Genomic DNA, 24,509 nt, shown 5'->3' on the forward strand with positions numbered 1-24,509 from the left:
ATTATGTAAGGACGGAATAAATATATTATCACGTTTTCCTCCACGACTGTACGCCTGTAAATGTGACCCGTAATATAACGGATGCTTAACGAGATTTGAGCTTTAAAAGGACGAAATCAAGCAGTTAAGTTGTTTTCAGGGTTCTGTCAAAGAAAACCAATTTACAGCTAAATAAAGAAAGGAGAATACCAATTCATAGAAATTGAGTAATATTGGTAAGATAGACGTCACAGTGAAGATAACTATTTGGCTCTACTCAATCGAGTATCATTTAGCGTATAATTTAAGTTAACATTAAATAGATACCACCATAGCATAGCATACCGCTCTCCGTTGTATACCACATTTAATGACAAATTAATATATTTGTATTTCTCTAGACTAGGCATATCTCCGTCGCCCTCCTGAGTCAGCATCCTGCTTTGATGCCGACTGCCGACCTATGCCCTGAACCTTACAATTATATGCCCTAGTTGGCGTTACACACATTAGTGAAATGTGTGCGACAGTTTCACGTCGTGTCGAGGACTGGACTAAGTAGGTATAATCATGTATATTACATTTCCATGAAATAATATGTCTTTACTAATAATTATAATTAGGTACTCTACGTTTAGTAATTGGAACAATTGGAACATTTCTCGGAATCCTACGTAATGAGCATAATAATATTTGATGAAAACATAATTATTTATATTCCAATAATAACTTAGAATTATTAAACAAAGTAGCATGTTATTGAAAAATAAGAACGAAGTTTTGTGTAATTAAATTATTCATACATTTACTAAATATACCTAGACATGTAGGTAAAGGCTTATTTGTTAGGTACATAAATACACAAAAAAAATATTTCGACACAATAGATAAAATTTATAAATCCACTGTCTTTATGTTTTTAGTAGGGATGTTTATTTTTTAACATCGTATGAAAGTACGGAACCCTCCATAATGCGTGGTCCGACAACTCTTGACCGATGGTACTTACTGTGCTGTATAGTTTAGTCATGCGCCTCCCTTTTTTTTCTCGGGATGCTTCAGGCTAGGTATATAACAATATGAAGCTAACACAATACGAAATACTCTATCAAGATTTTGTATTTTGTTTGTATATACTCTATCGCAAAAACTTGGATTGTTCAAGTCAACAACTTACCTAATTGTTTCTCAGTTTAGTAACTTTATGATACCGTACACATTATTCGAGAGCCGAACTGTAAACAACTAATGAAACGTAGTCATTTCAATTCAATTAGATTAGACGTTGACAAAATTGTTTATATCCAATACTGTAGGAATATCCTTTGTCTCAGACATTTTCAATTTATATTAAACTTATTATTATAAATTAAGCCCTACTAGGTGTTAACGAGGTAATGCTTAACTAATCCTAATTATTTAGGCCCAGTGTCCCCACTTCCTGCGTCAGTTGCCACTTTTTTTTTATTACCTGCTAATTCTTGGCAGTTGGTACTTAGGTAGGTTGGTACCTTGGCAAACGCCCTCTTAGTCTAGTCGGTAGTGACCCTGCCTATGAAGCAGGAGGTCCCAGGTTCGAAATCCTGTGACGGCATTTGTGTATATCTAAGTATTTATTTATCTTGTAAGTATAGGTATATATCGTCGCCTTGTACCCATAGTTCAAACTTTGCTTATATTCGGGCTATGCGAGGACAATTTGTGTAAGATTGTCCCCAAATATTGATTAATTGGGGAAAATACTAATGAATAGTTTAATAAACCGCAATAAAAATATAAAGTTATGTCGTTGTTGCTCCTTATTTTTTATCTTAGATTTCTCCCCAAGTCCCCACTGTATCAAGCTTCTATCACCTCCTACTGGAATCAGTTATATAACGCTGCCATACATGACCCAAATTTTTTTTATTAAGCTATGAGCTTCATCACATCTGATATTAGAGTAATTCTAAGCATTTCTAGCCTGGGAGGCGGGGAGGGTGGGGTACAAAGACGGCCGCCACCCGTCATCTTTAAAAAAAAATCTATTCTGATCCTGGTGGCTACTAGGGCAAGTTGGTATCATTTTCGTATAAACCAAAGACGTAGAATTCATTGCTGATATTTGTTTTTTTCAGTTTCATAGTAATTTTACAAGAAAAACGTAAAAAGGTGAAAATTTTGGTTGGAGATTTTTGCTACGCGGAGCCGAAACTACAAAAGATAGAAAGTTGAAATTTGCACACTAGATTACATTTATAAAGTGTACAAGAGATAAGAAGCGATTTTGAGAAATTCAACCCCTAAGGGGGTTAAAAAGGGGATGAAAGTTTGTATGGGGTTCAAGTTTTATTTTAAGCTAGGAATTTGAAACTTCGTAAAACGATATATTATTAAAATACAAGAAAACTCATTTCAGCGTTTTTGAAAATTCATCCCCTAAGGTGGTGAAAAAGGGGTTGAAAGTTTGTATGGATATCAAAAAAATTTTCGGACGCGGGACTTGAATCTTTGTATTTGGGGATATTATTAAAAGACAGGAAAAGTAATTTCAGCGTTTTGTAAAATTCATCCCCTAACAGGGTTAAAAAGGGGTTGAAAGTTTGAATCCATTACAAATCCGAGTAGACGCACATTTCTTATCGCCTCCCAGGCTTGAAATGCTTAGAATTACTCAAGGAACATATGTGATGAAGCTCATAGCTTAATAAAAAAAATTTGGGTCAACTTTATAACTGCTTCCACTACCGTAAGCTTTCGAATATAATGTCAGCTGGGATCGAAATGAATGGCGTGGAGTTTGCCGAAAAGCGTACAATTATACCTTTTAACGTAGACGTATAAATATAATAGATCTGTTATTGCGAACACCGGTCTAGTATAATGTTAAACAAATATAATATGATTTTATTTACATACTTACTGTAAGGATTTTTGTCACTCTCGTATTTTAAGTCCATAAACGCTCTATATGCTTTCGTGAATACTTGAGTGACCCGATCTTAATAGATTTAATTTAACTACGTACAAACTTTTAACATTCTAGACAGATAATAAGTTACCTAAAATTATTGTTTAGGATTAGTATTAAAAAACATTGCCTAACATGTTTTTTAATAATCTTAGAAAGAAATTTTACAACGCTGTAGTATAATCCCCGTTAAAATAAAGTACTAAAGTTTTTTAGCGACAGTAGGGACCCACCAATTATTAATCATAGCAAAGTAACCAGAATCGAAAGTTCGTAAATAACCGGAGGCTGCGCGCAGGCGCGGAGGCTGCTGCGCTGCAGTGGGGAGCAGAGGTTGTACTCCGCGCGTGCAAAGTGCCCGCGTCGCGTAGTGCCTGAAGGATGAAGTGAATCGTGTTCAGTGAGTGATTAAGTGATGAGTGCATTCGTGTGAAACATCGGGTAAGTGACATTTTTTAACCACTTTTTTTATTCATAAAAAATCAAGCGTGAAGAGTAATGCCTGAGCTTAAAACGGCGCGAACGGTTGATTTATTTGGCAAAGTTTTTGGAAGTTTCCGGTTAAATTGACTAAAAGAAAACAATATCTTCTTTCTGTTTATACTATGTTAACATTAACTTAATAACATTATTTTTATAGATAATGCGTTAAAACTTTCGAAGACTTTTTGCTTTAAGTAACAAGGGTATATGTAGGGATGTTTCTTTCTACATACGTATCTACATATTGAAGAGATTAAAATGTTGCAATATAAGATACATAATTATGGTTAATCATTGTTATTAATTGCAATAAAAAAAATTAAAACTAGAGACACAAATGGTGACGTGGTAATTATCTAAAATGTGCCTGAATAGATCTTAATACAAAAGGGTAGGTTTATTGTATTAGGTGTTTTATTCACTAGGAAACTTTATTTTCCACTTCAGAATATAATTGTTATTTACACTATGCCAATTTAGTAGGTATTACATTTAGTCTTAGTAAATGTAGGATTCATGGCGTACCAAAGAAACATAATACATATATAGATTTCAGTATGTAATTTAGGCACCGAGCGACGAAAAGATATATACTGTATTGCAATAAGTGCTTAGAATCGGAGAACTTTAATGAGAAGTCCTTGTTGGTAACAAATCATATAGGCTCATAATAATAAATTAACATGCTAAAATTAAAACTAATCTACCCTCCTAAGCTAAAATGACGTATTTAATGCTTTTTAGCTTATGAGGGCAGTAATATAATCAATTTTGGAGGTATTGGTAAATATTTCTCCCTTCTCTTTATAGGTAATGTAGAGACGGAGAAGATTTTGCTTGCCTGTCACGAGTCGGTTTTTTTACTTCTCCGAAATAAAAATGTAAAACGTCGTTGTGTCGTATAACTTTTAATTAAATTTAAGAGAATGTCGCGAGAAAATTTATTTCTACTCATAATTTTCAGTCTATAATAGGGTAAAAAAACAAGCGGTTTCTGAGTAAATACCTATACATATTAATGTCTACGGGTAAACTAAGTCTTATTTGGAAAAGCTCATTTAGCAAAAGACTTCTGACTTTCAATGGACCTTTGGCCTCTTGTACCTAACTAGTAGTGTATAGGTATAACTACGTAAGCTTTGTACTTATTGACAAATCTTACGTAGCGGACTTAATCGCGTGCACTTTTATTATTTGGGTTGATGTTTCCAACGTGACGTTCTCGGTCGCAGGCAGCGCAGACTGGTGAGGAATTGTATCGCCATCTTATAACTCTGATTATGATTTTCACGGAATGCATATAAACAAAGGTGTGATTCACGATATTTATTATTTCCGCAGTTTCCAAATTTATAATAAATACATACATACATATAATCACGCCTATTTCCCGGAGGGGTAGGCAGAGACCACGGATTTCTACTTGCTACGATCCTGACATACCTCTTTCGCTTCCTTCACATTCATAACATAATATTTATAAGATAATAGATAATAACTGCAATAAAATTAACTTTTTAACCACCATCCTATTAAAACGGGGTTACCCGGTTAAACCTGACCATGGTTACCAGTACAATTTGACACTGGGTTAACGGCTTAACCGCTTTACCCCGGGTTTGTGGAATGGTGTAAGTGGCGCTAAGTGTGTTACCACACCAATCGATCGCTGACATCGATAGACGTCCACATGGAATAGTCGACGTTGATCGATAGTTTCTACCTAGAGATAAATCGATCAATCGACGTCGACATGGAACATTTGACAGTGCAAGAGCAGCATGAGTCAAGACAGCCTCAAAGAGGAAAGGGGACAACCGCTTCTCCATCTCTATATCTCTATAATTTGAGGAACGCGCTGAAGCATTGGGCAAATTTTGTGTTGAACTTAGGACTGTTCCAACGCTCACGTCGTCTACATAATGTCAGAGTCGAAGTTTTTATGTTTTTTCCATGTAATCTGTTCAGAACGTACAGTACGCCACACGATTCGGCGGTCTTTATTACACTCATGCTAAGCTTCCGGTATGCTTAGGATGAGTGCGCGCGAGATAGACTATGTCTACCCCTTTCAGTTAGAAAAAGACCGGGAAGCCAATTCGAACTTTAATTTTGATGTCAAAATTAGTTGATGTTTTTTTTTTTATTTTCACCCCACTCTCTTTCGCTCGCTTGTGTGCGAACCATTAGTTCGAGCGAAATGCACGTGGGATTGATAAAAAATGTCATAATATTGGAATAAATAAATAAATTATGTTTGATTTGGCCTCCGAGAATCTCACGCGCGAGATAAGTACCTACTGTCACAGTACACTAGTTCTATTTACGTCTACAGGATGATTACTAAATGCTACTTAAATATTTATTTGTGTTAAAATACCGCCTACTCGTAATTTTACTGTACTCTACTGTACATTAAATAAGCTGTTTATTTGCAATACACAGAAAAAGCTTTCGCTCTCTGATCTTTTATCATGCTCCTAAAATTTTATTATCAGGCACGGCTGTCCGCGGGGTAATAAAAATATGCTCCAAATTCCATTTCGTAGGAATTTTCAAATAATGGGTTGTGACAGGAGCGTAATAACAGGATTTGGTGAGGATATTGTAGCATAAACAACACAGGCTTAATAAGTTAGCCATCTGTACCTATAATTATTGTTTTCATCTGAATTTAAAATTTACTTTTCATAGTCCATTATCAGGGGTTGTGAACCTAGGATCATTCGCTTTATGTACCTAAGTACATTTTATTTTAACAGTGAAATGTAATATTCTTGTCTATTTGTAGGTACCTACCTGTCTCGTCTAGTATCAAAATACTAAGTTTATTCAGTTGGCTGCGACCAGCTACGGACTTCAGAAACACATTTTACGAAATAAATCAGGAGATATTCATGGAAATACGTAAACAAAGATTTTTTTTATGTTGAAATCATTGAAATACAATGATTCTTAGGTAAAATTCGAATCGGTAAAGTTGCAAGTTTTTCGTTCTTATTTTAAAACTACGTGTTGGATTGAGATGAATACAAGTTACGTGTCATTTGAAAATCAAAAATATTAAATAGGTTTTTGTAAAGTGTTGTTACAACCAGTTATGGTTGGGATCTAATTTTTATAATCCAATTATGCTTGTGTCAGAAGACTCCGCTCAAGTACAACAAAGCAAGGGTAGAAACCAATAGTTTGTAAACTTATTTAAACAACTAAACCTAAATTGATATATAAACACTAAAATGTGTTAATTTAATTAAATTACAATTTTCCTTAACTAATATTTGAACCCTCTTAGTTGTATGCGGTAAGGTTTGCTAGCAATTTTAATATGTTTTATGTAGTGACTCAGGGTATCTTTATTTATATAATTATCTTCCTAGCGGTGATCCGGCTTTTTGCCACGGCTCTTGATCTGGGGACCGACTGGCAACTAATCCAGAGAATTGGCGTAGATAGGCAATAGTTTTTACGAAAGTTACTGCTGTTTGACCTTTCCACCCAGAGGGGAAACCGGGCTTTATTAGGATAATTCCGGTTTCCTCGCGATGTTTCCCTTCTCCGAAAAGGGACTGGTAAATATCAAATGAAACCTCGCACAAATGTTAGAAAATCTCATTTATAGGAACTGGAGTTTGTATCCGCGACCTCCGCATTGAAAACGCTACCTCCTTCATTCTTCCTCTCGTTTTCCCAGCATTTTGCCACGAATTATAGGAGCTTGAGAACTAATCCCAAGAATTGACGTACCTAGGCACTAGTTTTTACGAAAACGACTGCTATCTGACCCGTATTAAAATTGCTAGCGATACCTTATCGCAGTCGGGGTTGTTAATAATTTAATTCGAGTTATCATGATTTGGGAGCGTTAGCAACATCAGTGACATTTTTTATTTTACTATCATGTAACAGTTCTATTTTTAACATGACGGAACGGGTACCAAAATAAAAGGGTGTGATATTACCTACGTAAACTTATAGCGAAAACGAGTTAGTCAAGCGATCGGTCACCGAAGTAGATGATGGATGAGACAAATTCCTGGGCAAAGCTATGACCCACAAAATTGAGCATGATATGTCACTCCTATGATATTACTTATGTATGTACCTATACATAAAAGTGATATGACACTGTTACGGGAACGAACACCCACATAAGTGCCTTTAAAAATCATGAAAATGCTTTAGCTGATATTCACATACCTTCAAACCAGCCAGCATTGATTCAAGGGATATATATGCCCAAAAATATATTTTTTTTTAATTCGTTTATGTATATTAAAGTATATATATTAAAGAGGTTTAATGGATTAAGTATACCTAGTGATACTGCTATTTTTAAAAAAATAGCTTATTTTTGTGAGCACACATGTGTTCAACGTAACTCGGGAATTTTCATCGAGTTGTCAAATGATCGTACAGTCAACTTGATAAATATGACTGTAGACAACTTACTCAAAAAATAAAAAATATGTCCCATAGTTGTTACTTCACTGACATAAGAATTATGGGACATATTTTTGAGATGATTTATACAGCCATATTTTTACAGTTGACTATACCTAGTTAGGATGCATTTTTGACGCCAATGTTTCCATACCAAATAGACGTGGATAATGTTGGCAAAAATATGAAACACCTTTACCCGGCATCAAAAATTGCAAATAAAAACCATATTTATTTTGAAGAACCTACTCAACAACATCGGGGGTTAAAAAGAAAAAAAAATGCTTTAAAGCATTTTTTTTAGGGTTCCGTATTTTTATTTCACCACTTTGTTGGCATGAATGTTTAATATATCCATTATCCATGTCATAGCCGACGTTGGCATAGCATAGCCGAGCATAGCCACGGACTGACAGACAGACAGACGAACCCGCCACTGAAACTACTATAAGTGTTCCTAGTTGACTACAGTATCCCTACTGTACATATTTCATTCGATACCTACAGCGTGACGTGACATATATCTTTTACATTTGTACATTAATTTAACTTGGACACATTTTTAATGTTCAGAACCCCTGGTGTAAATTTCATTCGATACGAGATGCTTTCGCGTTTGCGTTACGTCTATATTTTTTGGGATTTTGATTATGGGCAGCGCGCCAAACTCAAAATCCCATACAAAATGACCCTTAACGCAAACGCGAAAGCGTGTCACGCTATCGAATGAAATCACACTAGGGGTTTTGAACATTAAAAATATGTCCAAGTTAAATTAATAAATGTAAAACAAGTTAAATTAATGTACAAATGTACTTACACGATATACAAATGCAACAGAAAAAATTGATGCGCGAAAAATTGTATATGCGACGCTCATTGAGCATATTTAACAAGGCCACGAGTATTTTAAATGTTTCGGTATTTTAAATTTTAAAAATTTTAAATGCTCATTGTTGTGTAAAATAATAATAAATGGCTGCATATTGTTACCTACATTTTTCATGTACTTGTATGTATATAAATAACTCCACTTTACTTCTACAATTTTTAGAATTCCGTACCTCAAAAAGAAAAAATGGAATCCTTATAAGATCACTTTGTTGATCGTCCGTCTGTCTATCAAGAGATTTTATCTCGGCAACGCGTTGAGTATTATTAGTACGCGTTGAGTAGATTAGTTAATCTACACTAACTACGACAAACATTCGTTTTTTTTTATTGTAGGGAAGCAAGATCGTCACTTATGTCACTCAAATGTCATTCCACTAAAAACGAATGTGTAACAAAGTTACATTATAAGTAAACTTTTTATAGGTAACATGACTTCGAGGAGGCTTAAAATCATTGTTATATTGATACCATCATTTTCTATAAAAAGGCCGGAACCATCATTTATATTAGCAATTCATATTTTACGTTACACCACGGTAACACCAATACCCATGTTTTAAAATACTGCGCATCAAGCATCGTTAATCCTTCAGGATGTCACCAAGCCGACGACGTGACCAAACGGCCATTATCTATAAAATTGAACGAGCACAAATGACGCGTACACGTGTCTACAGGGGCACAATTTCACATAGTGATTTCACAACTTGTCATATGTCCGCCATTTTGTGCGTCATACAGTTTAATTTTGATGCTACTACAGAATTTGAAACCTGCGGGCGCAGCAAGGTTCCATTTTTATCGCCTGTCACTATGCCCATTACTTTCGCACTTACATACTTGTTAGATAAGCGATAAAAATGCGACCGTGCTACCGCCGCTGGTGGTATTAACGCGTTTAAAAAACAACCTATGACTATAAAAATAAATTACTTAAGTGAGCGAGTCGTATGCGATAGCATATTACTGTATCGATAGATATTGAGATATTGTATTGTACCGATTGTTTGTGTTTACGAATAAATCAATTCTATTCTATTCTATTCTAATTCTATAGATGTAGGGATATTATTAATAAGTTTTGTTTTCCTACTTCAGTAGGTATGTAAAGAGTATTGTTTTGTATTGCATAATAATATAATAAGTAATCATGTTTAGATTATCAGTGGTAACACGTTGTAAAATTTAGTGCTAATCACCATTTGTTTGTTAACCTGTTGCTATTGGTGGGAACCTATAATTGGCTTTCTGTTATTTACATATATAACTACTGTACAATTGATAGCTGTTGGTTCTCCAAATAATAAATAAATAAATATATCACGAGCTGTAAATAAAACATTTGAAAATGGGCTTCCTGTGTAACGTTTGTTTTTCACCAACGGGGGATTAATTGAAACATACGCTTTATAATTTCCATTAATTGTTATGCCGGTTGCAGGTTCCGTAGATATTTGGATATATCATCATCATTTCAGCCATAAGACGTTCACTGCTGAACATAGGCCTCCCCCTTGATGGGGGGTGAATGCAATAACCGCCACGCTTGGCAGGCGGGTTGGCGATCGGAGTCGAATACACCGAATTTGAGGGACGCTGCTGCCCGTCTACCGGTGGTCTTGGACGTATTTTAAGGACATACCCGGGTCCAGGACATACCCTATACCATTTGGATATATAGATATTTGGAACTTAATTAGTGTTTAACATTCCCATCCATTCAACGCAGAAATAATTACACAATCTTTGTAGTCAAATGCCAATTGTCAAACAAAATCCTTATTAATTAGCCAAAGCGTATTGCTTTGATAATATAATATGTGCAGTATTATGGGATACTCTACTCATCATAAAGTTATTAAAACATTCAAAATTTTACCCAAAATTATAGCAATTACTAAACACAAAAAGAGGTAAGTACGGTTAAACTGCCAGGTGTTTATTTTCTTAATAATCATGTCATGCCTACGCCGTTATTAAACCACATAAATTGAAAGGATCTCTAAAACGGTCTTCAAATGTTAACCTTCATTTACAACCCCAAATTATACCCTGTGTCACGTTAACGGTAAACGTGAGGAGAATAAAAATATCGTATTTTTTTACGGTAACGTGTTTTTAACATTTGGTGCGTAAATTGATATATGTTTTCAGTTTAAAATTTTGTTACAAATTTTATACAAGAATATTAAAAAGAAACCCTTATAAATAGCAATTGTTTTTGTATAGGTATAAAATCCTTAGCCAACATTTACAGAAATATAAACTCAAAAGAAAGCAACCGAAATAAAATAATATGAATTAGTAAGTAACCTTAGAAAGTAGGTTTTAAAAATTGCCATTTCATTTATAAATGGTAGCAACTAGCTACATGAAAAGTCAATCTATTTTTACAAGCTTTTATTTAGTTTCAACTGACCGTTGTCTGTCTGTGTGTAAGCAAATCTTGCAAGTTAAATTTGATCCACTTCCCGGTTTTCGATTGAGCTGAAATTTTGCATACAAACGTAAGTCACTGACAATGCAATATTATGGTGTCATCGAACTGCTCTGATGATGGAGACTAGAGGTGGCCATAGGAACTCTGTGATAAAACAACGAAACGTAATTGTGTTTGGGGTATTTAGAATTGTCTCGATGAGTATTAATTGCCTGTGGAAAGAAAAGTACAGTCAGCGATAAAAGCTTGTACCAAAAATGAAATTTTTGCCAAAAACTTATTTTGGCAGAGCAGCAGCACAAATTTACACTAATTCGGTGGTAAAAGGCCCGCCTGATGGTATGCGTAAACCGTATCCTGTGGACGCCTGCAGCTCGGCTTCAGGGTGCGTAGCTATCGTGCAATCGTTAACGCTCCGTGGCGAACGAAACGCAACTGTCACTGTGGAAGAGTGATAGAGAGGGATGCTGTGGAGAGATGATTAACGATTGGCACGCTGGCTACGCGCCTTGGGGCGTTAAATCTGCCCTGCTTATCGTTTGTGCAGTACTTGCACGAAAAACATCGTTTAAATAAAGAACTTATGGAAAGAATGAATGACTTAATTTTTTTTTTTTAAATTTTGTATGATTTTTTAGTAACTCAAGCATATTACTCAATACTTACAAGATTTTGTGTCAGACAGTGGAAACTATATAACCTTTTGATTTGTCATGTATTACTTTATAATATAAAGTAATAATATAAAGTTTATATTATTAAGTTTTAGTTTTAAATGCACGCTACATGTATTTTGTAACTATTTGTATGCCATATGGCGAAGCATAGTGATACTTACTACTTATATGTATATTTAAGACCTACTGTTGTACCTACCTATGTTAAACAAATAAATAATTTGGAAAGAGAACAAGATAGACAATTGCATGACTTTTCAACTGCGATTACTGCATATGTTTTGATAGCACGGCAGAAATGCGCGTGGCCAACTATTTAAAAACCTCCTCTCCTGTTTTGAAGAACCTCATGCTGTAATGTCTGCCTCGTGTCCCTCGAGAAAACTTTGGCGGGGAGCTCAGAGCCGAATCTGCGGTATTCCTCTTAAACCGCACAGTGTACTTACGATTATTTAGGTTCCAGCCGGCGTATTATGGACGGCTTTATCCATCTTTATCCACGTGATAAAATAAGTGTCACTTTTTAACACCGTGAGATAGAAAGTGACGGACACCGTTTTATCACGCTGTCACGTAGACAAGAACGACCAATATATCCGTACAGGGCATGAGGGTGTGCGACCTGCAGACGGTAAACGTGATGGAATAAAATTTGCGCTAGGTCTTTGTATAGTATTAATACCTATTAAGTGTTTTAATGGATATAAATTGGTATAGAGTTGTCAGAACTTAAAACACAGTGGTACCACTGGTATCTAAAATGATATTATTATCCTTAATGTTAAAATACTTAATAAATTTTATAACATTAAAAATCTATACGGCGACCAATACATAAAAAAAGAAATAAATAAGAAAATAAGTTTAATTGAGAAAAACTCTTTTATGGCTCAACTACATAATGAAAAAAACTAAAGTATTCAAAATAATTTTATGTTAACTGTAGCCCTAGTGAATAAGGGTACAAGTCTCAGGCAGCGCAGGAGCAAAAGGATGTAAGTTCCACGTAACACTTATGCCCTTTTATTTACACCTAATCTGTGTGAGACTTGTACCCTTTTTCACTAGGGCCACAGGTTTGTTTTGTGATTCAAAACTTATTGATGTTATGAGTGTCAAATGACAGCTACCAAACTGATATGATTCCCCATACCAGGTGCACGTTCAAATTGGCCTAAAAGTTGTTTCGCCTCTATTTAAACCCATGTTATCGGCTAAGACGAGTTAGCGCTACGACCAGTGAATGCTTTGGAGCTTAGTTAAATACAATGAAAAATGTTATGTTGAATAATAAGATAGGACACTCAACAGTGTAAATATCTACAGTCACTCTACAGTAAAGTTTACTCTTAGCACTATCCCGACTTGATTTTGGCCAGACATTTTATTAAACGCTTTGTCCTTTTCATATCACTCATATTAAATTTTTAGTCTGTAAAGAATTTGTAAAATAAACGTTGCACTATTTCAAAAAAATAAGTTTTAGACATAGATGTAATATTTTCTTTTCTCTACTGTTCATGAACAAGTAGTGTATATCATTTTTATTTATTTACGCTACGAAGAAAGTGCTATAGCGGTCCTGGCTATTACGAGTATTTTCAATAAAAAAATATATATAAATTATGAAAACGGCTTCTAAAGAAGGCGACAATGCATGGATTATTTATTACATAATTGCCTTTGGTATAAAATAAATGGACATGACCCGAACCAATAATTTAAGTTGTAAATGTCCTTATGTTTGGGAACGTATTTTGGGAAGTGTAACAAATATAACAAAAGCCCGTGTTTTTGTGTTAGTCCTAAATACCTACTTATCTTCATTTTATTCTATCTGGCGGCCCTAGAGACTACTAATGACCGGTTGTTATTCTGCTCCCATTGTGGACTCAAGTCCAGAAATAAGTAATTGGGTCAATTTTTGAAGAGGGTGTTTTTTCGACATTTGTATGGCAATTTTTTATTTTTGAAAAATCTGATTTATAATCATCGTTTTAGGAAGGGTTCTTAACAACAAAAAATATACTGTAGGAGGCACCTCTGTACTTTTTATAGTTAGCTAGATATGGACGTTTAAAGATCGACATTTGTATGACACTATTTAGCCATTTGTAAGGCGATTTTGACATGTATACGGCATTTTTTCGACATTATATGGCAGTATCAACATGTATATGCCACTATTTATTATTTTTGTTGCATTTATAAGACCCTGGCGACATATGTATAACACCTTCTCGACATCTGTATGGCACTATGTCGACATTTGTATGCCACAATCGACATTTATACGGTCAAAATAGCCGTATAAATGTCGCCATACAAATGTCGCGACATGTCGCCAATAATATTTTTTAGCGATATTTCCTACACAATACAACAGATTCACTTATTTATTTTACTAATTATTTTAACGCTATATTTGCAACTATTATTATAAAAGAAATATTTTTATTCCAACTATGTACCAACGTATTCAGCGTCCATACAAATGTCGTTGTAGTCGTACCAAAATATATCGAAAGAGATTTTTATCTGTTTTTAAATAAATTAAACTGTTTCCGGATTTACATTTGATGTCAATCGATGCCCAACTAACCGCACTATTGCGTTGTAAATTTAATCTAACCGTTATTCAATAGACAAAGAAGATTATAGGGGGTATATTTAAGTCATAACAAAACAGGTGCCGCGCGGGACAGCGATAAAAATGCTTCCCTTGTTTTATTAAATAACGCATTAATTTATCAATACGATTAAATCAATTCTCTAGAAAATGCTCTTTATAGAAATACAAAGTTCTTTATAATACGTTGCCTACATCCAAAGTTATGATTTTTTTTATTGCGCGATGCCGCCACTGGGACACGCGAAAAACGGCAAATTTCGCCGTTTTTGGAACTTCAAATGCGATTTTGTCAGGACCAAATAATATTTTTGGTACAGTTGTGCATGATTTTTAAAGCTTATAATACACTGAATGAAAATATATACATACCCAGTCTTTTAGTCCTATGGACTTCGAGTTTTAGCCGTGGGACAGCAAAAAATGCCTATTTGAAAATTGACCCAATTGTGGAAACTTTGTGAATAGTCTGGATAAAGCTAGTAGGAATTTCTTTCGGTGAGCTTTGTTTAGTTGGGACTTTTATTAATTTGTCCTAATTCTTGTGAACAAACGCTGCAGGTTTTCATAGGTTTAGACATCATAGATGTAGTGACGTTCAGTTTGATTATAGAAGTATTTGTAGTAAAACACTTTTTTGTATAATAACCATAAAGTTCGTATGACAGGTACAGTCAGCTGCAAAGATTATTGACCCCTTCTGCAAACAAATTCCATCACAGGAAATTCATGTCAACAATTGCTCCCACTCCACCAAAAACAGTGTCACAAGGCGACGGATCGCAAAAGCTGCGGTGGCGCAGAAATCGACCGTGACATGACCACGACCACTCTGTCAAGAGTGCACGACTAAGAAGAAGAGCAAACAAATTTTAATGCAAGGATATCAGTTGTCTCTGCAGCTGATTGTAAATTCGATTAAAATAGCTGATTACATAAAGTTTGGTTTCGCAGTTATGCCTGAATTAATCAAGGCTCAGGCTTTAACCACCTGATTAATACAAATAAACGGATTTGCATATAGGAAAAGGATATCTGTGCTCCCAATGCCCTTCCTATGTAAATCAGGTATAGTTCATTCCTGACAAATGCGAGGTTATCCCGTCGCCGGGTTAAAAACGGCCGGCCCAGCATCCATCACGATTGTTTGGGAACAATTCCAATGATTTATTGCGCGTACTCGGGAATTTTCCCCGACTATTGACGTATCGGCCGCGACCACTGCACACAGATTTAGATCAGCAAAACATTGTCACAACTGTACCGCAACAACGGTAGAATTTATTTAGATTCAGAGCTCAATATTTATAAACACCAAAAAGCCGCTCCCATACAATGGATGTTACGCTATCATCTTAGAACAAACTGAAATAACATGAAAATTGACATGTCTTAATGTCTGGTATTAAGCAGTGTTAACTGCTAATAATTGCAACAAAAATAAAATAGAAGTTTTGTATGTTCAACGTTTATTTTTAGGGTTCCGTACCCAAAGGGTAAAACGGAACCCTATTACTGAGACTTCGCTGTCCGTCCGTCCGTCTGTCTGTCACCAGGCTGTATCTCACGAACCGTGATAGCTAGACAGTTGAAATTATCACAGATGATGTATTTCTGTTGCCGCTATAACAACAAATACTAAAAACAGAATAAAATAAAGATTTAAGTGGGGCTCCCATACAGCAATCGTGATTTTTGACCAAAGTTAAGCAACGTCGGGCGTGGTCAGTACTTGGATGGGTGACCGTTTTCTTTTTGCATTTTTTTCCGTTTTTTTTTTTGCTTTATTGTACGGAACCCTTCGTGCGCGAGTCCGTCTTGCACCTGCCCGGTTTTTTCTATTTTCTTTACAATTCCTAGCAACGAAACTACCAGATAGATATAGATATTACTGGAATGTCCATGCCATGTTCCATGTAATTTCAGAAAGTCGTTTTAAAATTGGAGGGTATCTTCGATTGTACATATAGCGGTGGCTAGGTTCGCGAGACCTTTTAAATTTAAGTAAATGAATTGTCAGTTGTCAACAATAGTTACTATTGATTAAAGGGCGATGGGTTATCTCCCACTCATGTTTAAGTACTGTTATGTTCTGTGTGCTAGGCTTTTAGCTAGCGTATACTTATATGTGTGTATTTATATGGCAACTATGTAGGCGTCAGTTTGATAGCTAGTTAATGCTTTTGGAGATTTTCACACTTCATATTTGCTACAAATATTCCACAGTTATATAACTGATCATTGATCATTTCGCTATAGAAAGTGAGAATGTTTTGCATCATTTTACATAATGTTAAACTATTCAGTATAAAAAGTTATAAGTTGTGAGACAAATAATGCACATCTTTGTAGGTAATTAAAAGTGTCTATTTAAAAATTTCTTCCCAAGTTAAGGAACTTATGGCTAGTTGCCAATTATAAACTTTGTATAGTTCGGTATTCTGAGTAAAAATCCAACCAACTGGGGCACGTTTCTCAAAAGCTTGTAACTTGTAATAGGTGCAGGCGGATGTCACTTTTTGACAGCTTTTCTTAGAAAGGGACTTCGACTTGTATTACAAGTTACAAGCTTTAGAGAAACGGGCCCCTGAGCTTGGTAGGTAGGGGAGACCGAGGTGAGTTGTGACATTGTCGATTTTTAGGAATCTAATAACTGTTAGTGAGCTCGCAACAGTGTGCGTTTGTTAGCTCGCAACTTGAACCAATAAACGCGCGCTATTGCGCGCTATTGAGTTTTTAGTTAATAGATTCCAAAAAATCGACAATGTCACAACTCTCCTCTGTCACAACCCACCTCGGTCTCCCCTACTTTGATAATATCTTATATTCATGTTTGGTTTCTAAGCACTTAGGTAATATGTATTTGCCTAGTAATAAGTAGTTACTATTTACTTTCCTTATACATTTACTTCAAAAGCCTTAATTGGTATGCTGACAAAACAAACAAACAAACCAACCTCGAAAAAACCTGGGGATATTTTTATGACCGCCGTAAAACACCGTTAATTTATCAACAACTCGACCAAACTTGTCCGTTTACACTGAAATGCGTTGCAAAACACCTGCCGTATTCGAACTTCAAGATATTCACAAGAGACGACACGTACTAGATCCATTTTAGATACGTTATAGTTTAGATATCAACTAGTTCTCTTTTGCAGCGCAATTCGGGCAACCAATGTCACGTTTACGTTAGATAGAGCAAGATATCTATTAGATGTGAATTAGATCTCTAAGTCATATCCTATGGAAATCGTGCAAGAGTATCTCCAGAATCGCGGAAATGTCAAATTTGACAGGTTAGATCTTAAACATATCGTTATCGTATCTTGGTAATGTCAAAAAGATGTCTAATAGATGTCTATTTCAAAATCCGAATCGGGCCCCACGTCGTTACCACTCCAGTCCTTCAAATTTATTTACGAGTTCTCCGGGGACAGGTTAGGAAACTTTTGAATTTCATTACGGTACCTCGATGTCGGTTGAGGCGTGTTATTACTTTTGTGGGAATAGGTAATTTAACAATAATGTTATTATAAGAAGTTTATTTGCTGCACAAATAAGCGGCCGAGTGTGAAAGTCCGTACGTATCGAATTTCTAAATAATTAGGTGAAGCAAAATAATATGCCAATAATCCTATCTATACATAGGTAATTACTTAAATATTGTTAAATGTTCATTCTAATTTCGAATTTCGCGCCTTATTTGAATCCGTCTCGCACTTGACGATTCTTATGTCAATGTCACTTCATATTCTTGTACTCCGTGACCCGTGTATTGTATGAGTGTTTTTTATAGAAAATTAAAGCAATCTTTACTATACTTGGTCAAGCAGATCTTGTCAGTAGAAAAAGGCGGCAAATTTGAAAAATGTAGGCGCGAAGGGATAGCTCCTCATAGAAAATTTTAATTTCGCGCCTTTTTCTACTGACAAGATCTGCTTGACCATCTATAGATTTCAGTTAATTTTTGTTTAATTTATCAGGTTATTTATGTTTGTATATCTATTTTGTTCTCATGGTTCCTTCATAGCTTATCTCTAAAAAATTATGTAAATTTCCTAACTAAACTTTTCTATTTATAAAAACAACAGCTCTCCTGAAACATAATTATATAAAATAAATATACCAGATACTGCCTCAACTCTTATTATTTATCATGTTTAAAAATCTACCGATAGAAGCTGCATAGATAAGTGACTCCTCCTGCAAAGAGTTCGCAGGGGCTGGAGGTCACTTAACCTATTATAACTAGGCGCCCACAACTTGATGACGTTTTGCAGCCTACTATGACAATATTTCCACGAATTTTTTGAGAAAAAGTGCTTTCCCTTTCCAAATTTCTCGTACATTCCAAAAACGAATTAAATCAAAGTCTAAACGTAATGGTTACTGAATGTTATGATTGATCCCCTTAGTAATCACATCGCTTTCTATCACTTTACGTAGCAGTAGCAACAAAAACGTAGCATATAGTAAGAATATAGCATATATACTATTATTTTCCTTCACATCCTTCCTTGACTCATACAATTGAATAGGGCCATTCATCCTAATAGATTACTTTTCCGTGAATGCCTCCGGATCATTCTTTCGCCAAATTTGCTGCCTTACAAAATGAGTAATACGTATTATCAACGTTTTGCTGATACATGTACTCCGTATCATCGCGTTTTTTTATTAATTCCCTTAAGATAAGATTCCCATAGTCCTTTTTTGACGCATAATGCCAATATTTTACAAGCTTTTATTTAACTTGCCCTATAAATTAGTGTGGGTCAAATCTTGGAAGCAAAATTTGACTCCCTTCCCGATTGAGCTGAAAATTTGCATTCTACCTGTGTTTATCAAGTGAAAAAGTGATTATATGTACCATCGAGCTGATCTGATGAACTGAATGATTTTAATCGCAAAAACTTATTTTGTGTAGCGTTGTAGTTCTCAGTGTTCGGTTAGCTGTAAATTGGAAACTCTTTTTAAAGGTACCTATTTTTCAATCATCGATGAGTTCGATGACAAATAATTCATCTTTAAAATGATAAGGGGAAACCGGCGGAAATAGGGATACCAGCAAATATTGAATAAAATAAATAAATAAAGTTATTAAAATAGTAATTATTATATTATTGGCCAAATGACCAAGCAAGCAAGTTGTTTTGTGTCAATTACCAATTATTAATTTTGTGTTAATTAATTAAAGTAGTAAAATCTACAGTCAGCTGTGTCAGCAACTATAGATGCTGACTGTAGGTCTGCTATACTAGCGAATAAAACAACGTTCTAAAATTATCTGTCATCCTAGAATTCTTTCCCAAGTAGATAAATAATATGTCTCTACAGTTAACTTTCTAAAGTACCTATCACAGTCAACCTTTTCTATATGTATACAACTTATATTTTAACCTATTAGAGAATAGTAGATATTTATGATTTGTAGACTGATCCGTTATTTTTGACGCTGACTGTACTTACTGTACAGTCGATATTCTTTACAAACAATAATAGGTTACTGTACAGTCAACGGTAAAAATATGGGTGTAGACAACTTACTCAAAAATATGTCCCATAGTACTTAATTCACTGACATAAGAGTTATGGGACATATTTTTGAAATGATTTGTACACCCATATTTTTACCGTTCACTGTACCTACCTAGTTAAGTAATTTTCCATTAAATTCAAAATTTGCATGTCGTTATTGGTTAAATAAATCTTTAATTTATGTATGTCAGCAAAACATACTACTAAAGGGGAAATTCATTTATTACTAGAAACAAGTAGTAAGTATACAACACAACCAGTATTTACTAGCCTACTAGAAAAGTAGAAAAAATGTATAATAAGTTGGTAATAAAATGCCTTAATTGAAGGAGTACGATTATATGTAAAACTTAATGACGTAATACAAAACTCCACTAACAAGTCCCAAAGGAAAACTTACACCAGGATTCAAGCGCCTTCCTCAACAAGGTAGGCAATTGATACTTTGATCTTCCTAAACACTCTTTTATCATATTGAGTTACTGACCCATGTTTATTACCGTCATTGTAAATGAAGCACGTCCGACAGTTTCTTGGGTCGTTACATTACTTTTAGTAGTTATAGTTATGGAAGGGTAATCGAAGGGCTAAGCGATTTCGAACATAACCCAAGCTAAGATTAAACGGTATTAGGATTAACGACTAAAGAATTTACCGACGTTTAGTTTTCGTGTATAGTGTTTAACTCTCTGTTTTATGTACTAGATGATAATGAATTGAAACTGGTCACCATTTTTTCTTTTTTATTAGAGAATTATACCATGGAAGAATGTTGAAGTGTATATCTTAAACTGTGATAAGTACAATCATTGCGTTTACTGTTTCCAGTATAAAAAATAAGTTTACTTATACAGATACACACTTGCGTAAATAATTATCTATATTAAAATCATCATTATATTCTTACAACAAAAAAGTCAAAAATAATTTCTATAAGTTAAGGTTATTCCTTTTTTCCTTTTTCCTTTAGATATCATAAAATAAACAGATTCTAAAGCGTAATTTTCTTACTCTATTCTTAAAGGCATGTTAAACCTTGTATTTTTTAATGTGGCATGATAAAAGTCTTAGAAAAATGTATCCAAACCGTTAATTTTCAATTTGCTCAACATTTAAAACGTTTTTGACCCAAATACGTTGAATAATTTGGCACAGATATATAATTTATAAATTTGATTGTTCTAGCTCGACCAAACCGAAAACTATTTTTATTTTCAAAGTTGTTCCCCTCCTAGGGGAATAAGATGGGGGTTGTAATGTAGACAATAATAGTAATGAGAACCAAAACCACAACAAAGGCATACCTAGTCTAGATGTACCTAACATATTATATTGTATATACATATAAAATTATAATACAATGTTTATCTTAACCTGATCGATTTCAGCAACTCTAAGCTCAATTATCTCTATATCAAAACAACCAAAATTGTAATCCAATACCCAAATAGAAGGACTAGTAGAATATTAATATTTATTGATAAACTTACTTTAGGTAGGTACTTGGCGCTCTTTTACTTACATAATTATGAGTATCATCGATAGCTGTTGGTTCTCTGAAAAGTAACAATAAATTAATAACACAGAATCTTTATTGTAATAATATACAACTCCAACAGGTACGCCTATGCACAGATGTTATGCATGAAATAGAGGGATATCCAAACGATGGCAGTTGTCAAATTGTAAATCGTTTTAAAAACAACTACGGCAAAATATATACCTAATATAAGCATATATCTTACGCTTTGCTGCGACAAAAAAAATCCAGTGTACTTTAACAAACATAGTTTCCTTGCAATAAAGAAACGTAATACCGCCATTCACATCAATACTCCAGTCAAAGTTGTCGTTTCTAATACATTTTATCGATAAATTCTATCTGAAATGAAGCCGGAGGGCTAACATAATAAGGGATAACAAATAGCATATTGCTGCCCCAAAAAAAGGCAAAGAGATATAAATCTAAGAGTAAAAATGGGCTTGGTTGCCCTTATTATTAAGAATGGGTGACGTTACGCGCAAATGAACCAGGATAAACAATAGCAAAATACGTTATTGTCTTTTCGCCTGATTAAAACCTACGATGCCTTTGGTTAGTAGTAGTTATTTAAATATTATTTGGCAGGATATTTATTTTTGGAATAAATTGCTTTTGAAATCGTGATAAAGGATGACTCGCTAGACCGGGCCGTGCCCGGGCGGAGGCGTCCAACATGTCATTTTCTATGTCATATGATCGGTGATCATATGGGGTTTTCCATAGAAAACGAAGCTCCGGACGCTCCGGCCCTGAGGGCCCTACCGCGAAAACCGAAATTTGCAAATTGCGGGGATCTTTCACTTTTACTCCAATGAAAGCGTAATTAGAGTGACAGAGAAAATTGCCCGCAATTTGCGAACTTCGATTTTCGCGGTTATAAGCGGCTAGCCCTGGCCCAGTCTGACGTGAGTCATCCTTAATGAGAATCATTATTAACTGTCTTAAAAAGCTTTATGTACCTACTTAAGACATGCCAAAATATTTCTAAACTTATTGATTGTGTTCTAATGCTGAGTTTTGGCTCTCTTTCTCATAGAGCATTTCAGAAGTCACTAAGTGTCGCCGACTGTTATTATACTTTCGGCATCGGCAAAGATCGATACCTACCCCGCTCAGTCGGTCGTCTCGTCCACGGAATTCATATTAGGTTGGAAGCCAACTGAATATGAGGTCTATTCAAATGCTAAAAAATCTCATTTAATCACACAGCTTAAGTATTGCTTTGATATAAAATGCATACAAAATATAAAGAATATAAATTAAAATTTACATTACTAGTATTTTTCACTCAACGGGGTGAAAGGAAGAAAATGAAGGGCTTAATGCATTACAAAAAATAAAACACCGAGTATTTTACACGTGAAAAGTCGCGAAGCGATGTTGTTAAGACATGAGCGAATTTTATGAGCAAAACATACTATTAGGAGAAAAATTCATTTACTTTACTCCATCAAATAAAATAAAGAAAGCTCGTTTCGTTCAACCGCACAGCGCTGCATAATGTGGAGTTACTTAAGTATATTATATGTTGCGCCTTTTTAAGGTTCCATACCCAAAGGGTAAAACGGGACCCTATTACTAAGACTCTGCTGTCCAGCCGTCCGTCTGTCACCAGGCTGTATCTCACGAACCGTGATAGATAGACAGTTGAAATTTTCACAGATGATGTATTTCTGCCGCTATAACAACAAATAATAAAAACAGAATAAAATAAAGATTTAAGTGGGGCTCCCATACAACAAACGTGATTTTTGACCGAAGTTAAGCAACGTCGGGCGGGGTCAGTACTTGAATGGGTGACCGTTTTTTTATTTCCTTTTTTTTTAAATGTAGTGGGCGCGCTACGCGTATACTCACACTCCCTAAGTTTAGCCCTATATAAGCTCTTACATTATGTTATTCAATACATTATAGATATATACTAGATGGGTACCTAATGATTCTCCGAGAAACTTTTAGCAGATCATCGATTCGCCGACAACGATTCGCCGAACATCGTTTCGCAGAGTCATTTATTTGTCAATGTAACTTTTGGTCGACTAACGTTACGTAGACTCTTGGTTCACATACCGTTCAGTTCGCTTCTGTGTAAATTAGCAGAACTATTATTGGACGATTTCCATTTAGTAAATAATCGTTTCGTTTAAGCAATGTTTAATCGAATAACGTTTCATATAAAGTCGTTATTTTCGAAACAAAAACTTTTTGCAGAAATAAAGAAAACCTAAAAATAAACCTATCAGATAAAATATTATCCTTTTTTAAGTAAATTATGGTTTATAAAAATTATTATATTTATATGGTTTAGCTTTGCTTTGCCGGCAATTTTTCTATAGATTTTTGTATCACAGAAAAAAAATCTTGTAATTTCAAATAGCAAAATCTTTACACAATATTTATTTCAAATAATTTTAGTTCGGATTAGTTATGTTATGGTTCACCAAAAAATTTAAACATTGGTTTAGTTTCAAGGACAATTTGTTCATGTAATTTCATTTCACAGATTCATGGACCTGTAGAAAAGTTACTTCTTATAAATACGGTTTTTACCAAAATTTAAGATACAGAATAGTCATTTAGTCGAATTTTATTTATTCAGTCGTTAATTTAGCGCAATCTGCTTTTCTGGAAAGATTTAATTTTTTGGGTCACAGTTCTAACTTAACCAACTTTTCTGGGAAAAGTTCGATTTTTTGGGGGTCGTAGTTCTAACCTAACCCAATCTTCTGGCAACAGTTCGTTTTCTTGGGGATCGCAGTTCTAACCTAACCTAACCCACTTTTCCAGCAACGGTTCGTTTTCTTAGGGGTGCAGCTCTAAACCAAACTAAACTGCTATTTTAGCAATTTCATTGAATACTACGAGTATGTGAAAGTTAATTTAGTAAAATAATAAATTAGAGAGAAGTTTTTCTAGTCAATATGAATGCC

At 34.7% G+C, this 24,509-nt stretch overlaps 1 protein-coding gene across 2 annotated transcripts in view; it reads left to right on the top strand.

The window, feature by feature from the left end:
* Positions 1-3,232: 3,232 nt before the first annotated feature.
* The window catches only part of LOC134676557 (uncharacterized), a 121,193-nt gene continuing 99,916 nt past the window's right edge, over positions 3,233-24,509 (top strand). Inside the window, exon 1 of one of the 2 annotated variants that reach the window (XM_063534958.1) lies at positions 3,233-3,370. The gene's annotated coding sequence lies outside the window, so the exon portion shown is untranslated. Of the gene's footprint in view, positions 3,375-24,509 lie in introns of both variants that reach the window. The other variant, XM_063534951.1, reaches the window with a different exon arrangement.

Source organism: Cydia fagiglandana, chromosome 2 (assembly GCF_963556715.1).
Source record: "Cydia fagiglandana chromosome 2, ilCydFagi1.1, whole genome shotgun sequence".
NCBI classification, from domain to species: Eukaryota; Metazoa; Arthropoda; class Insecta; order Lepidoptera; family Tortricidae; genus Cydia; species Cydia fagiglandana.